Source organism: Tursiops truncatus, chromosome 18 (assembly GCF_011762595.2).
Source record: "Tursiops truncatus isolate mTurTru1 chromosome 18, mTurTru1.mat.Y, whole genome shotgun sequence".
NCBI classification, from domain to species: Eukaryota; Metazoa; Chordata; class Mammalia; order Artiodactyla; family Delphinidae; genus Tursiops; species Tursiops truncatus.
This window is the reverse complement of record NC_047051.1, coordinates 75710767-75726863: the sequence shown is the minus strand read 5'-3', so window position 1 is coordinate 75726863 and position 16097 is coordinate 75710767. Positions and strand designations below refer to the sequence as shown.

The window sequence follows — 16097 nt, the reverse complement described above, 5'->3', positions numbered from 1 at the left end:
GCCATAAAAAAGAACGAAATAACGCCATTTGCAGCAACGTGGATGGATCTAGAGACTGTCTACTGAGTGTAGGAAGTCAGACAGAGACAATATCATATGATATCGCGTGTGTGTGGAATCTAAAAAAAGGGTACAGATGAACTTATCTACAAAACGGAAAGAGTCCCAGATGTAGAAAATAAGTTTATGGTTACCAAGGGGAAAGGGGGGGTGGGTGGGATAAACTGGGAGATTGGGATCGACATACACACACTACTATACATAAAATAGATACGAAGGACACTCTGTAGGGAACTCTACTAGATACTCTGTAATGGCCTAGATGGGAAAAGACTCTAAAAAAGAGTGGAAAAAAAAAAAGAGTGGATATATCTATATGTATAACTGAGTCACTTTGCTGTACACCTGAAACTAACACAGCATTGTACATCAACTCTACTCCCATAAAAATTAATTAAAAAAAAAGACGATTGGTAATGAAAACGGTTTGCGGCCAATATTCATGGGCTCAATTGTAGACTATCAATTTTCATGTGTGAGTTGCACATGCCAACCTCTCACTAGTTCTTTTAGGTTGTATTCTTAGGTCATCTCACGTGCGCAGTGGAGACCGTGTCGTGACACCCTGTCTCTGTCACTGCCCTGCGTCCAGGGATAGCCAGCAGCCCGGGAAACACAGCTCCTGGAGGGAAGAGTGAGCAGAAACACCGTGTGGCCTTCCAAACATCGGCCTCCCCGTCGAGATGACCCACCGGGCGGGCGGCCTTGGAGAGGGACCTCTTAGCATCGTGGCACAGACCAGGAACGGAACCAACAGTTCTATCTCCTTTCCATTTAGACTAAACACGGTCACGCGAAAGAAGAATATGCCCGAGGCTGGTATCATATTAAGTTGGTCTGTTATGGAAAAAAAAATCGGCCAACAAAGGAAAAAAGATTAAGAGCTAGGGAGGGTTCCGACTTCGCTGGGCGCAGGGCTCTTTTCCTGGTCCTCTGCATTTGAAATATTCCTGAAAACGTCAAGTTCTAACTCGAGCTCCACCTTCTCCATCCTGAAAAAAGGGGTGACTACTTCTCCTCCTCCTTCCTTGGCTTTAACCTACTTTTCTGTTCTTGTACGTTCATGAAAGTTACATAGCTTTTTCATTTCCTCTTCCGGATTTCAAAACTTATTTTTACATTTACATGAAACGAAATCCACTTTTTTGGCATGTAGTTCTGTGAGTCTGGACACACAGATGGTCCGAGTAGCATCAGCTCAAGTCACTGGGCTGCCCGCCACCCCTTGTGGTCAAGCCCCCTCCCCAACCTCTGTCCATCACTGGTCCTCCTCTAGTCTCATGGTCATGCCTCTCCCAGATGGTCACACACATGGAATCACTCGGTGTCACAACTCTGGCGTCGGCTTCTCTCACTCAGCGTTTGAGATCCACCGCCTTTGCTGTATCAACAGGGTGATCCCTTTCATCGCGGAGGAGTGCTCTGTTGCATCCCATCACCACGATGTTCATGCATTCACTCCCTGAAGGACATCTGAATCGTTTCCAGTTTTTGGTCAATGTGAACTGGGCTGCTAAAATCGTTCATGCGTGGTGTTTTGGTATGTGTGGACATGCTTTTGTAAACACTCAAGAATGAGAGTGCTGGGTCTTACGGTCAGAGCACATTTAACTTTAATAAAGCTGCAGGGGGCTTCCCTGGGGGCGCAGTGGTTAAGAATCCGCCTGCCAATGCAGGGGACACGGTTCGGGCCCTGGTCCAGGAAGGTCCCACATGCCTTGGAGCAACGAAGCCACAACTATTGAGCCTGCGCCCTAGAGCCCGCAAGCCACAACTGCTGAAGCCTGAGCGCCGCAACTACTGAAGCCCACACGCCTAGAGCCTGTGCTCTACAACAAGAGAAACCACCGCAATGAGAAGCCCACGCACCGTAATGAAGAGTAGCCCCCGCTCGCCGCAACTAGAGAAAGCCTGCGTGCAGCAATGAAAACCCAACGCAGTCAAAGAAAAAAAAACTCCAGGGGGACCCAGTCATAGGAGGACACCCGCACAATTAAAATAAATAATAAATAAGTAAATAAAAAATAAAGCTGCAGAACTGTTTTCCAGACTGGCTGTTTCATTTTGTGTTCCCACCAGCAACGCACCAGAGTTCCAGGTCCTTGTCAGCACTTGGTATCGTCAGCTTGTTCCCTTAGCTGTCCTAAGAGCTCTGCAGAGCTGACACGTTATGGTTTTAATCTCGCTCCTTCCACGTTACTGCTGTTGCTGGATCCAGTGCAGGGCTCAGAGCTTCCACTTGTAGCACCATCCTTACTGGTTCTGGGACATCCCTCTGCAATGAAAACTGGCGGTCCAGCCCCCTGTGAGCCCCCGTCATACGGTTTGCTCAGAGTCAACCGGGATTGCGACCACAACTTTGGTGCCTTTGCTCTTCTCCACGAAGACAAACCACCCACAGTCAACTTCTTTACGAATGTGAGGTCCGAGGGCAGGAGGGCCTGGGGCTGGGGGGGCGGGGGCCAGTACGAACATGATATCAGGTCTGAAACGTGATCTCAGAGCAAAGGGCCTCAAAGGCAGGGATGAGAAGGGATGATCTCTGTGGGGCAAGCACGTTACCTTGAACCACACTGAGGCAGGAAACAAGATAGTTAACGAATTTCTACTGTACAGAAACTAAAGAGAAAATCAGCCCCAAAGTTTTTACCTATTGTATGGACTTCATTTTATTTTTGTAAAAGAACATTCTCTTCTACAATATTCTTCAGCAATACCCTACATTGTTGTACAGGATGCATGCCTGTCTTTCTGGTACAGAAACACCAGCTTCTGCTTGAGCAAGATTCTTATAGGGAATAAAAGTCACGTTAAATTAGACCAACATTACGCCGCTTTTCAAATTTACCTCTCTGCTTTTCACCATTGATAGCCTAGTACTTTCCCAGAGGCTTCATAAAATATCAGGTTTGGAAGGGACTTCAGGGAGCCTCTGGGCCATGAGCTTCCCTGGGAGCTCCTGGGACCACCCACTGAATCCCGTCTGCATCTTAATAAGATCCCAGGTAACGGAGGCTCCTCAGAGCTTGAGAAGATCACTCAGGAATGGCTCCTGTCCCAGGACCGGTCCTGGCTGGCCGGCACAGCATCAGCTGGGGAGAGTCTGGCGCCTGAAGAATTTCTGGTCTACCAGCTTGCGAGTGGAAAGGGGTGGAGCCTGGGAATCTCTGTTTTTAAGCAGCTCCCCAAGCAATTTCGATGCACAGTCAGGCTTCTCACATGGGACAGATAAGGGAACAGCTCGGGGAGGTGCAGCCCCCTTGTCACTCTGCCCATCCTTCTGCGGGGAACCCCTCCCAGCATCCCCTCCGCCTGCACACTGCTGACCCTCTGAGGGTTTACTCTCGGGTGTGGGAAATGTGCAGAGATGCCACCAAGACCCCCTCCAGGGGTCCCTCCCTGGCCCCTCAGCAGAGCGCTGCCTGAGTCTCCCCATGTGGACAGGCACCGCAGCCCAGCCACATGCTTCAGGACGGAATCTTCCTGTATCTTCAGCATTTACAATACTTTTTCTTTCTAAAGCTCAGTGACATTATTCCGGTGATTCTAAAACCGCCTGAGTCTATGTGAATGCCTTATAGTATTTTTTTTTCTCTCCAAGGAGAGAACCATCTGAAGCCCACCTGAGTGGTCTCTTCCTGCAGGTGCAGGTGGCCCACCTGTGAGGGGTCTTTCCCAGCAACTGCAGGTTCTGCAACCATTCGCGGTTCCTCTTCTCCCTCGCCCTCACCTTCCACATCGGATCTGTCGTCAGGTTTCAGGGATCCATCTCGTCTGCATACCTTGTCTGCAGGTGTCCCGCCTGTCCAGCCCGCGTCGGGGAAGCCTGGCTTGCCGTGTCTCTGCCCCAGGCGGACTGAGCTCCTGGCACTGGGTCAGGGCCCCTGCACCTCAGGGCCTTTGCACATGCCTGCCGTCCTGGCCTGGGCTCTTGGGGGCTCTAGAGGCTGTGGCTCAAGTCTCTGGGGACGTTTTCCTGACCCTGAACCTAGACCAGGGGCTTGAAAAGCTTGCTCCAAACACAGTACTCAGTGTGCAGCCCGCGGGGACCAGGCCTCATCCAAGCCCCCATCCCAGCCTCTGCTACAGCATCTGATGCCTGGAATGTGCTCAGGACCGTTAGATGAATGAATTATGGCTCTGAGGTCATCCAGCTCCGCCCCATGACAACATGCAGGTTCCTCCCACATGGAAGCAGAAGACCAGAGTCTTCTGTTCTTAGACCATTGTGAGCTCATGATTTCTGAAGCACTTCCAAGGCGGGGCTTCAGTGGGTGCAACTGTGGCCTTCTTGTTCTCTCCCTTCAATTCCTTGAGCCACCTGAATACATCCCCCCCCCAGGTCTTGTCGACTCTTTGCGCCAGATCTGCGGGGTTTCTGAGTGTCGGTTCTAGCGGATGGTCTGGTTTTATCTGTGTTGTCAGACAGATGGCTTTCCAGGCCTCTAGGATGCTCACGACCAGGAAGATAAATAACACATCCACCGTCTGCCAAAATCAAGATAGGAAATGAGGCAAGGGCTTTGGAATGCAGGGCTCCCATCTCCAGGAGGCTCAGTCCTGGTAATATTTCAACCAGGCTGTTCTGAGCACGATTGTCAGAGATAAGCTGTTTAGCGCACCTACCGTGACTCAGGAGGGTTAAAGGTTACGGAGAAAAGGAGCGAGTTTGCCAAAGTGGGTCTGTGCAAACCTATAAAAGGAAGATTTTCCACGCTTGCCGAAGGTCTCGGTTTTAAAATAAATTTTAACTTTATATCAACAAAAGACGCCTTCTTATTACTTTGATTCTCCCGGTCTGAGGAACACCTTGCAGTTCTGGTGGCCAACACTAGGTGGCAGTCAGTCGCGCTCTTTGGGACAAGGGCCCACCCCACCCTCGGTTCAGACAGCTTTGCAAAGTCCAAGATTTTGCAATCGTTTGGGGTTAGAATGACCCCCCTCGGTGGATCAGAGGGCAGGCTCCACATTTGTCATGGGGAGCTAGCCTCCCATGGGGAAAATTCTGACGAAAATTTTGACTGCGGAATTCCAATGTTGTCTAAAGAGCTTATCAAAGCTCATTTTTCTCTTCGCAGGGTGGTTGAGTGAACTCAGTAATTAATTATTTGATAATTCCCTTCCCTTTTGCCTTGCTCAAAGGAATGTGTTCTAAATACAGATACAGATATAGACACAGATAGATAGATATTTGAGGGCCTTTTAAACCCAAACCCAGTGCAGAGGTCCAAGAAATAGCGATCAAGTTATTGGATTTGACCCCTGTGTGGGACGAGGTTATAAGAGCAACTAACATTTCCAGACCAGAGCATTTACTGTTTGTAGCACTTTCCAACAGTAAAATGACGTAATCCCTGCAACACCTCTGTGAGGTAGGTCTGTTCTTAGGTCTATTTTATAAGTAGGGGAACAGAGATACCAGGTGGTGGAGGTCCCTCAGCCAGCCTGTCCAGGAGGGGATTCATACCCAGCTTTCTAGAACATTCCAAAGGCTGTTGTCACCACCCACTTGAACCTCCCCTAAGTCATGGGTATGACCGTGGACCCTGAATATATCTTTTTACGGTTCTTCATGAAGCTCTAATCAAGCCCAAAAGAGATGGACAAACTGCAAAAACAAACAGATGTAGGCTTGGGTTCATGGAAAGTCTAGACAAAACTGAGCCAACCGCAATCCTTCAGTGATTCTCTAAAAACCCCGTGTCTCTGCTTTAACCCGATGCTGCTCAGTTTGGGACCACTTCACGGCTCATTAATCCCCCTTCTGCTCGAAAGTGACTAGAGCCAGAAAGAGAAGGTGAAACTCAAACAAGGCAGTTCTGTAACTCTGGTCAAAAGGTATGTAAGGACGGCCCTGGGGCTGCAGGCTGAAACTCGGAGCTATCAGCGCACTCTCGGGACAATGAGACGGGTCTCTGACCTGCGTTCCCTCCCGCTCCCATGAACAATATGTTGTTGAAGAAGGATTACAGTAGAAAGATCTGATCGTTTCTGAATGCTGGTGGCGGTGTTTTATGGTAAAAAGACGGAATCGTTACACATTTCCTGAACAAAGGGTTTCTCTGGATGTTTGAGAGAATAAGCTTTCAGATATGGGGAAGCTATTGAAAACTTAAGCATACACCTCCCGGGAGAACAAGTTTATGGTGGGAGAAGGCCATTGTGGCTAAGAGGGCTTGTGCAGCAACCTCAGAAGGAGATGAGCTAAGGAACAGAAGGTGGTGCGCAGCCCCTGGCTACTCCTGATGGGCAGGGAAGTGTCAGAACTGGTGGCTATTTGGTTGTGAACAAAATAAAAGGGTCTAGAAGTAACTTTAAAAAAAATTAATTAATTAATTTTTGGCTGAGTTAGGTCTCTGTTGCTGCGCGTGGGCTTTCTCTAGCTGCGGTGAGCGGGGGCTACTCTTCGTTGTGGTGCGCGGGCTTCTCATTGCGGTGGCTTCTCTTGTTGAGGAGCACGGGCTCTAGGTGCACGGGCTTCAGTAGCTGTGACTCATGGGCTCAGTAGTTGTGGCTCGCAGGCTTAGTAGTTGTGGCTCACGGGCTCAGTAGTTGTGGCTCGCGGGCTCAGTAGTTGTGGCTCGTGGGCTCAGTAGTTGTGGCTCATGGGCTCTAGAGTGCAGGCCTTAGTAGTTGTGGCGCATGGGCTTAGTTGCTCTGTGGCATGTGGGATCTTCCCGGACCAGGGCTCACACCTGTGTCCCCTGCAGTGGCAGGCGGGGACACTTAACCACTGCGCCACCAGGGAAGCCCCTAGAAGTGACTTTTAGTTTGATGTTGGGAGTGGCTGAAGGAAAGAGATGAGAAGATGGCAGTGGGAAGCATGCACATAAGGGTCTCAGAGAAGTGGCGGCAATGTTAGCACTGCAGGCAGAAGCCCTTAGATCAGGTGGCGATGGGGGCCTCTTTGCCCCTTCACTGTATGGGGCTGTTGGATCCCGGCAGTCTCCAAATGGCAGGGACTATACTGGTGCAGAGCTGGAAGATCCCCTCAAGATGTCAGACCACCCGAAGGTACCTAAACATGTATGTGATTGTGGACACATGAAATTATAATGTTGGGAACAGCTCCTGGAGAAAGCTCTAGCCCAGCTTTGAATACGATGTCTCCAAGCCCGAAGGAGCCTGGACAGGGTAACATGACCAGTCAGTGGCAGAGCAGCCTGGTGTTCAAGGTCGTTAATTCCTCACAACCCATGTCGCCTGTGAAGTCTGATGTTGGGAAAGGTTAAACGGCAGACAGTAAAGCCAGATCAAAATGCAGCCTTCTTTACTCACAGCTTACAAGTATCTAATGTTTTGCAAATTGTTGCAAGACGTGATCAATAATGATACCCAGTGCACAGGTGAAAGCTCTGGAGATACGGACCGGTCAGAGCCCCGTGATGGCAGCATCCCTGCATCCCTGGGCTGCCGGGGAGGCGAGGGCTGAAGGTTCCAGCCCACCGTCAGGGTTAAACGCCGTCCACAAAGGGCCGGTGCTTCCTGGTGCGTCTGCCCCAGCAGATGGCTATCTGGACATCCCGAACTTCCCTCCTACGACTCCCCGCCCGGTCAGAGTGATTATTTGGACGGACAAAGAACACACATCCGCAATTAAAAAAAAAAGAACAACAAACCACGAGAAATTGATCTTTTTTCAGTCTGGTGGAAAGATAATGGATGGCTCATTTGTCCAGACATGAGACCTGGGGTCCTGGGCGAGAGGAAACCAAATGACATTAACATCCATTCCAGAGCAGTGACTCAGCTGCGTCCTGTTCTAATGACACGGGGCGAAAACAACCTCCAGAACATGGGTTCTTCTCCACTGCATTTGTGGAAGGAAAAATAAATAGCAGTTTCATCTACAAAATGGAAGGCGGCGACTGAAGACAGCTGTGTTTCCAGGTGTCACGCTCCCCCCTGACACGCCTCCTGTGCATCTGCGCTCCTACAAAGACCTTAAAGCACCACCTCTGGCAAAAGTGAAGATGCTCACGGCTCATTTCATCAACGGGGCAAATGCGGAGAGAGTGAAGATACAGACCTGGAGCTGTGATTAGCCGGGTAAATGCTCACGGCCTTCGGGGCTTAGAACGTCCACAGTGTGGTTTACCCATCACAAGCTAGGCGCTCAGCTTCTGGGTGGGATTAAGCCCCAGAAAGCCTTACCCTGGATGTCTCTGCAAGACGTTCCCCTTTGCGTGTGTCGTGTGGGTGGCTATCCTGCTCTCCACCACGCCGTGGCCTCCTGGGGCCGTGCTAGGTGCCCACGTTGTGCAGCTGTGCAGCAGCGACGCAGGGAGGGATTCTGCGGATTTCTCTCTGCGCCTGTGTGTGGCCACGTGGAAGGCCTTCGACACCCAAACAGTCCTCTTCCTCTCTCCTACAGGGCCGTGATCCGACCACGGCCTAGATGGGCACTTAGCGTGCTGGTGCCGTATGCACCGGTGGTGATGCCCGTCGCCTCAGTCAGGGAGAGGGAGACGGCGGAACTCGGGGAGAGAGATGGCGGGAGGGAGCCCCCCAGCTGCTCTGACCCTGAGTCTCAGAGTACGGTTCCGTGACTCGAGGAAGCATTTTCTCTGCTCCCCAGTAGAACCTGAACACATTCCGAAGTCACCTCCTATCTCCCACTGGCCCGAGCCCACGTCAGCTGCTTCTGCATGGACAATCTCTCCCCTCGACGGGCAGGACCCTCGCAGTCTACGTCCTGGCCCCTGCCTTCTGCAGACGGGCTCCTGTCCTGGACCGGGCCCTGTGGGGCTTCTCTGCACACCCTGGCGTCTTACTCGGCCTCCTTCCCTGGTTTCCGAGCTGTAAAATCTGGTTTCCTCATGGGTTTACATTTGCTCCTCTTTCCCAGGAGCTCTGGGGTGAGGCCTCTCGTTCCCTGCAAGCTGCGTCAGGGATGCTTCCCAGCAGGCACCCTACCCTCCCTCCATCCGTCTGTGTGCCTGACACCCCACGGTCACTGTGGACTCGGCACCTCACAGGAGCTTGTTAATGCATTTCTTCCAGCCCTGCCCCGTCCCCGCCTCTGCCCCTCACCCCGCTCCCTGCAGTACGTCCACCTAGACCCCAGCCCACACAGTGGGGACGCTGCAGTCCTCTGCTCACACGGCACCCTCCGCTCACAACGGGCGTGGCGCCCGGGCCTCCTGGCACTGGCCTCGGGGGCTCCTGGTCTCATCTCCTCCCAGCCCTCCGTCTGGGTCGCTGGATTCCCCCAACTGCATCCTAGGTCTGCCCTGTGCCCCCCATCTCCAGAGCTGGCTGGCGCCCAGCCTCTCCCCAGACTGGCCTTTGCTCCCTTTCTCCTGGTGAGTTGACAGAGGTGCCCTGTATCAAGGAGAAGCACCGGCTCGTGATGGCTCTGCTCTCTTCCCAACCTTCCCCGATCAGAGGGAGAGGGAGGTGGTGTGGGTGCCTGTGTGGACAGCAGTCGCCTCTTAGGGCATCGGCCGTCTCTAAGGAGCTCCTGAAGGCTTAACGAGAGCCGGCGAAGACTCAGCCCTTCACCTTCAGCAAGATCGAACCAAGCGGTCCACATGCCCTCAAGTGTGTCCTGACCAGACATGAAGTTAGAATGACGGCTGAGGGGCCTATGTGGGTATTATATATATACACACACATTATATATATACACACACACACACACATATGATATGTGTGTATATATATACATTTAGAAGGTGTGAAGAATACAGAAAGGAGAAAAATATATGAGATAAACAAAATATGGACTCGACCGGAAGTTAGCTTGTAGCAGTGTAGTAGGGAAAGCATCTTGGCTTATTTATAAATGACAAAAAAATCGGAACCACCAAGCATCCACTTCTAATTTCCAAGTGGATCACAGTGGCCTTACAAGCTCATCCCCAGGGATTTAACGCTCTCTGGAATGTGCCCCAGGAGGGACCTGGTTTTACATTAGAGTAGCTTGCGTCCATATGCAGGCTGGATTTTCTGCGGTACATTTCTGCTAGTTTCCTGGTATGTTCCTGGATCCGCTGTAACTTCTTTAAGACCAGACCACACGTACATCTTTGAATGTACATCCAGCGCCGTGCAGGGTCCTGCACCCAATGAATGCTCGGTGAATACACCACTGCCCCCATTTCCGGGTAGATCAAGGAAGCCGTAAATGTCTACAGTGATGATGCATCCGCTTCTGCAGGCCCTTTACGTGTCTCTCTGATTTCAGATACATTGCTGCCTACAGATGACAACTTACTATCTGGTTTACATCTGGGGTTTATGGTTAATGCTGTCATCGATTTACTAGCTGCTCAGTACGGTAGTGATTTCTTTCAGCCAAATATTCCTCTTGGTCATGAAAACAGTAGCACTTTCTTGGAAGCTGAGCTCTGACGTGCAGGAAAGATTCAGGGGCATAGACTTGACCACTGAGAGGCTGGCATGGTGTTCCCTCGCAGAATGATTCACCAGAAAATGATTCCCAGTGACGAACAGACTGCCACTCCTTCAGCTCCTTTCAGCTCACCCTCCCAAGCTCCTGGCCAGAGACCACAAGAGGGACAGGCAACCCCAGCTCGCTTCTGGGAAGTTCTCTGGGAGCACACTTTGGGCATGGACACCAGAGGCCACTAGCTTGCTCCCCTCTTAAAAAACTCCAGAAGAAAAAAAACAGGGGAAAAAATGAGACAAATTATTCCACTGGGACTTGTTACACCCCTCAGTCTCAGGTGCCATGTCTGAACACAAGAGGTGCCCACGGTTGCCCACGAGGGCAGAGAAGCAGGTGTGTGAGCCTCGACAGCACCCCGTCCCCCCAGCCGTGAGCTCCAGCCCCGCTTCAGGGCCCCTAGCTTGTCTTTTCGTCCCCCTGGAAAAGTGCTGGGCCCTCCAAGGAAGGCGGCCGTCCCAAGCCCTCCTCGCTGGGAGTCCCACCTGGCACCGTCCAGCGTGCATTTCCGAGACACAGACCTGAGGCCCCAGGCTTCCGCAGTGCCCGGTCCTTGAAAGAGCCCACATCACCAGGCCCGCCCTCCCTCTGCACCCCTGGGGCACTGGCCAGCACTCACTCCCTGCTGCTCCTCTGAACAAAGGCCATTTCCCAGCCACAATTCACCGCTTTGATCTCTGAACTAATCTGCTGTGTTTGGATTTTACAGGAATTTTCTAATTCCTACAGCCCACACCTCCCGCTAGCTACCAGCCAACTCCCCTTTCTCTCTCTCTTTTATTTTTTTTTGCGGTACGCGGGCCTCTCACTGTTGTGGCCTCTCCCGTTGCGGAGCACAGGCTCCGGACGCGCAGGCTCAGCGGCCATGGCTCACGGGCGCAGCCGCTCCGCGGCATGTGGGATCTTCCCGGACCGGGGCACGAACCCGCGTCCCCTGCATCGGCAGGCGGACTCTCAACCACTGCGCCATCAGGGAAACCCCTCTCCTTTCTCTTTAAACCCACTGCTTTAACAGCGGTCTCCACTCCATCCTTCCCTCCCTGGGGTGAAGATGCTGCACTCTCCTCCTGGGGACAACTGTGTTTCCGGTCCCCGTCTTTCTGCCCCTTGTTCTGTTTTCCTTTCGGGGGTTTCTTTCTCGGCTCCTTAAATGGTGCTGCCTTAGACGCCCACCTCTCGGCCCTGGTCTTCCCATCACACACGCTCGCCAAGGTGAGTCCGTCCCAGGGCCTGCCCTGGTGGCACAGCTGCCCCTCCTCGAGCCCTCACGCCAGGGCAGGTACGTGAAGCCTGCACACGCCACACCCTGCACCTCTGGAAGGAGAATTCCGCTCTCTGCCAGGTGATACCTGCTGTCCAGGTGGCCGCCATGCCTTATTCAAACCTGCATCTCCAGCCCATACCAGGGTCTCTTACACCTAGTGGGTGGCAGCGTGTTCGTTGAATCAAGGAATATTCAAAATATAATGACTTTCATAAGTCTTGCATTTTACAGGAAGGGCAGAGCCTTCACATATGTGTCCGGATCTGAAGAGCTGCATTGACCCAGAAAGTTTACCTTAAAAGGGTAATTAGCTTAAATAAGGGAAATCGAAACACGCCATGATTATATGTTTTGCTACCTTATACTTTTTTTTTTTTTTGCCTTGAACAGTAACTGATTCAGAGATACAGCAGAAGACCGTTTAGACCAAGAGAATCCTTCAAAATATATGCTGGTAGGAACTGGGTGAATTACCTCGGGGTGTCTGAGATGAGCATGACAAAGTCCGGTTTTAGAAAGTAACAGAGCCGAACGTTTTCCCAAAACAGAATGCGAACTTTGTAGAAGCTTTTTAAAAATAAGTCTTGTTTGTTTTCGTTCCCATGGGCAGGCAAACACACAAACAAAACTCTATTGTCTCTTTCTAAACACATCAAATTAGGTTCCCTTGAATTTAAATGGCAAACACCTTCGTGAAACTTGTATGACATATGTTGTACTTCATGCGACTGTAATTACTATATTATTCATTTAAAAAGACACGGGGGCTTCCCTGGTGGCGCAGTGGTTGAGAGTCCGCCTGCCGATGCAGGGGACGCGGGTTCGTGCCCCGGTCTGGGAAGATCACACATGCCGCGGAGCGGCTGCGCCCGTGAGCCATGGCCGCTGAGCCTGCGCGTCCGGAGCCTGTGCTCCGCAACGGGAGAGGCCACAGCGGTGAGAGGCCCGCGTACCGCAAAAAAAAAAAAAAAAAAAAAAAAAAAAAGACATGGATTATACTAAAGTGAGCTTGTTTGATTCCCTTAGGCAAAAGCCCCAAACCAACCCTCATCTACAGATTAGGTGTTAGTTCTGACAACGCTCCGACCCATAAATCTCTTCTCTGCTTCGCCCCCAACCCCCAGACTGACAGCAGGCAATCAGCACCTATCTATGGAATACACAAATGGATGAGAAATTTATAAAAAGCGGATCAGTCAGGTCCAAAACTGAGTCCTGCTAAGCCAACTTGATGGTTAGGAAAAAAGTTGGAAACGCGTGGGTGTGTTTCCCAAGGTCTTAGAAAAATTCAGGAAGTCCAGCAGATGTTTTCTGTTAAGAGGCACTGGAAGCCCCAAGAGCTACATCTGCCTTTTTTTTCTCTAATATAAGTTTACTTGTGAGACTTTCTTTCCCTCTTAAACAGTTCTCTGCTAAAACTTACAAAACAGAATGCTGGCCAAAGTGTTCAACTCATGAAGCCTCAATGACAAACTCAAGTGGGAAGCAGCCGCATAGCACAGGGAGATCAGCTCGGGGCTTTGTGACCGCCTGGAGGGGTGGGATAGGGAGGGTGGGAGGGAGGGAGACACAAGAGGGAAGAGATATGGGAACATAGGTATATGTATGACTGATTCACTTTGTTGTAAAGCAGAAACTAACACACCGTTGTAAAGCAATTATACTCCAATAAAGATGTAAAAAAAAAAAATGACTAACTCAGAATACGTGCACGTGAACAGGTAATTCCCTATAGGGAGCAGAATCGAGCTCAATCATTATAAACACTTCATTTTCTGAATAACTCTCTTCTCCTATTTATGGAAACGGAATTGGGATTTTTCTTTAATCTAACCGATGATAAAGAGTAAAATGAAGGTTGCAATAGTTACGATCTTCTCCCCCTTTGGAAGATGACACGATAATCATAATGATAATCAACCTGTTTTTTGTGTCTGTGTTTTTTATAAAAATAAGGACAAAGGAGGAACACACTCCAGGACCCAGACATCAAGTTAGTGGAGCTTAGGTAAAACACTGGGACTTTCTGCTCTCTAACTGAAATTCTGAATACATGTTTGAATACCTAGGGAATGGTACTTGTCTTACTATAGTTGTTGTTTTAACCGCCTTTGGAGTTAATCGAAGTTGATCTTTGACTCCTCATTCTGGCTTACGTGACATTGGGGGCTGAGGGAGGGACAAAATTTTCCACTTGACCAAAGTTTCGAGATCCAAGAAGTGAATTAATGTTCAGAAAACATCTAAAATCTTATTTGTTTCTCATCTGCTGAGGCACTTTCCCACTCTGATTACTTATACAAATTGGTCTCCAAAGGATTTATAGAAGATTAGGTTTATATAACCAACGTGCCCTATAGGAATGAACGAAAATGGAAAGTACTCTCCTGGCTGGCTGGGGACCAAGGCTGCAGGACCAGGCAGCACACAAACCTTGTTAAAGTTTAGAAATGCAGCTGGCTGCGTGTTTGGAGAATCTGTCTGATTACTACACATGGTTACTGGGTATATTATGAGTAGGGAACAAGTTCAAGAACATTCGATTCTCTTAGCCTTGTGGCGATTACCAAAGCCATCAAGAATTTTAATCGAGCGTCGTACAGGAGGACCTTGTGCAATCATCGAGCTACAGAAGCTGTGACCAGAGCAAACCTCACTCACATCCCTCCTTCTCTCGGCCTTGAAACAGAATGTTTTTTCCTCTGAGAGGAGCAGGTGGCCTCTCAGATTCCTGCCAGGAAGACCACGGATTGCAAATATAACCAGACTAAAATAAATGAGAAGAGCTGTGTGGGAATTTGCATTTTAAAACATTTTTCACGGCAAATCTTCCCAACTTTTAACCAGTTTTGAAAAGTTCCAATATTTTCATCTCTTTCACAAAAGTGGATTGCGTCACCCGGGGAATGATACTCATTTGGAGAATGAGAGGTTTCACAAGACCTAGGCGGACTCCCACACTTGGTATTTGTCAATCTGCGGGAAGGAAAATGGGAAGGTAAAATGGGTCTGACATGCAAGACTTGAGGTCTCGGGCCAACCAACCTCAGAGAGCCACTTAAAAACCTGTTATAGGGGCTTCCCTGGGGGCGCAGTGGTTAAGAACCCGCCTGCCAAGGTAGGGGACATGGGTTTGAGCCCTGGTCCGGGAGGATGCCATGGAGCAGCTAAGCCCGTGTGCCACAGCTGCTGAGCCTGCGCTCTAGAGCCCACAAGCCGCAACTACTGATCCCGCGTGCCACAACTACTGAAGCCCGTGTGCCTAGAGCCCATGCTCCACAAGAGAAGCCACCACAATGAGAAGCCCAAGCACGGCAACGAGGAGTGGCCCCCGCTCACCGCAACTAGAGAAAGCCCACGCACAGCAACGGAGACCCAATGCAACCAAAAATAAATAAATAAATAAATTTAAAAAAATGGATTTGGCCCCAAAAGAGAAGTTAAAAAAAAAAATCAACCTAAATTCATTTGGTTAGTGGTCCTGTAACCGCTCACTAGATGATTGCTAACTCCGACCTGCCTCTGGGCTGGACACCTTTGGTACCCTATCAAGTTCATGGTGCTTTTCATTTTTTAATTTCAAAGGCAAGGATGGCTCTAAACTTGTATCTCTGATCTTTCACGGACTAAATTTCCTGCTGCTATGTCAAGGGGCTGGATGAGTATCCCTCAGAACAGATATGTGTTTCATTCTTTTTAGTTGCATGTAAATAAACATATTTTACACCGTGGGCATCCTCACCCCCCAGCAGCATGTAAAAATAGCAAAAAATAGCCATGGAAACAACCAAGAAGGAGAGGGGTCGAGAAAAGGAAGAGGACAGCAGAGGCAAAAAAAAGGAATCTGATTTTTTAATTCAGATTTTTGTGCTTCTCTAAAAATAACATCAAAGCCTTCAAAATACTTAATGGCACGTCAAGGTTATCTTCGAGGGAGGCCGGGGTGACTTGTGAATTTTCCCAGGTGGACAGCTTCTTTCTTGGGTCTGACACGGCTGCTTTCAGCAAATATTAGCCCATCTTTTCAAATTAGAGGGCTGTTACAAGGTAACTTTAGAGAATCTCTTCCCGGGATTCCAAATAACAGAAATAAGTTTGCAGATACAAACACACAGCGTGAAAGCCGCGTTCTGAGTGCTCTCTTGCAGACCCAGCACAGAGCTGCTTCTTTCTTCACCCCACACCCACCCACTCACTCTCCTTTATGGCCACAAAGGGCCATTCATCCTCTTGCAGTTGATATAATGATTTCTATCGCTGTCTGTGCAGTTCAGGCAATCATCATTCCTGCGGCCACATTACTCCGTAAGTGGCAGTCCCATTCAGGGCCAATACTTCTGGCCTCCAGTTTTGATTCCCCAA

General features: G+C 49.9%; 1 protein-coding gene and 1 long non-coding RNA gene across 3 annotated transcripts in view; both read right to left on the bottom strand.

Moving 5' to 3' along the window:
- Positions 1-16097, bottom strand: part of COL4A2 (collagen type IV alpha 2 chain) — a 176592-nt gene that overhangs the window by 71137 nt on the left and 89358 nt on the right. The window lies entirely within an intron of this gene.
- LOC141277079 (uncharacterized) lies at positions 171-11436 on the bottom strand. Its single transcript, XR_012327780.1, has 3 exons — positions 4687-11436; positions 3720-4548; positions 171-2848 (listed from the first exon to the last, which is right to left on the bottom strand). It is a non-coding gene; the product is annotated as an uncharacterized lncRNA (long non-coding RNA).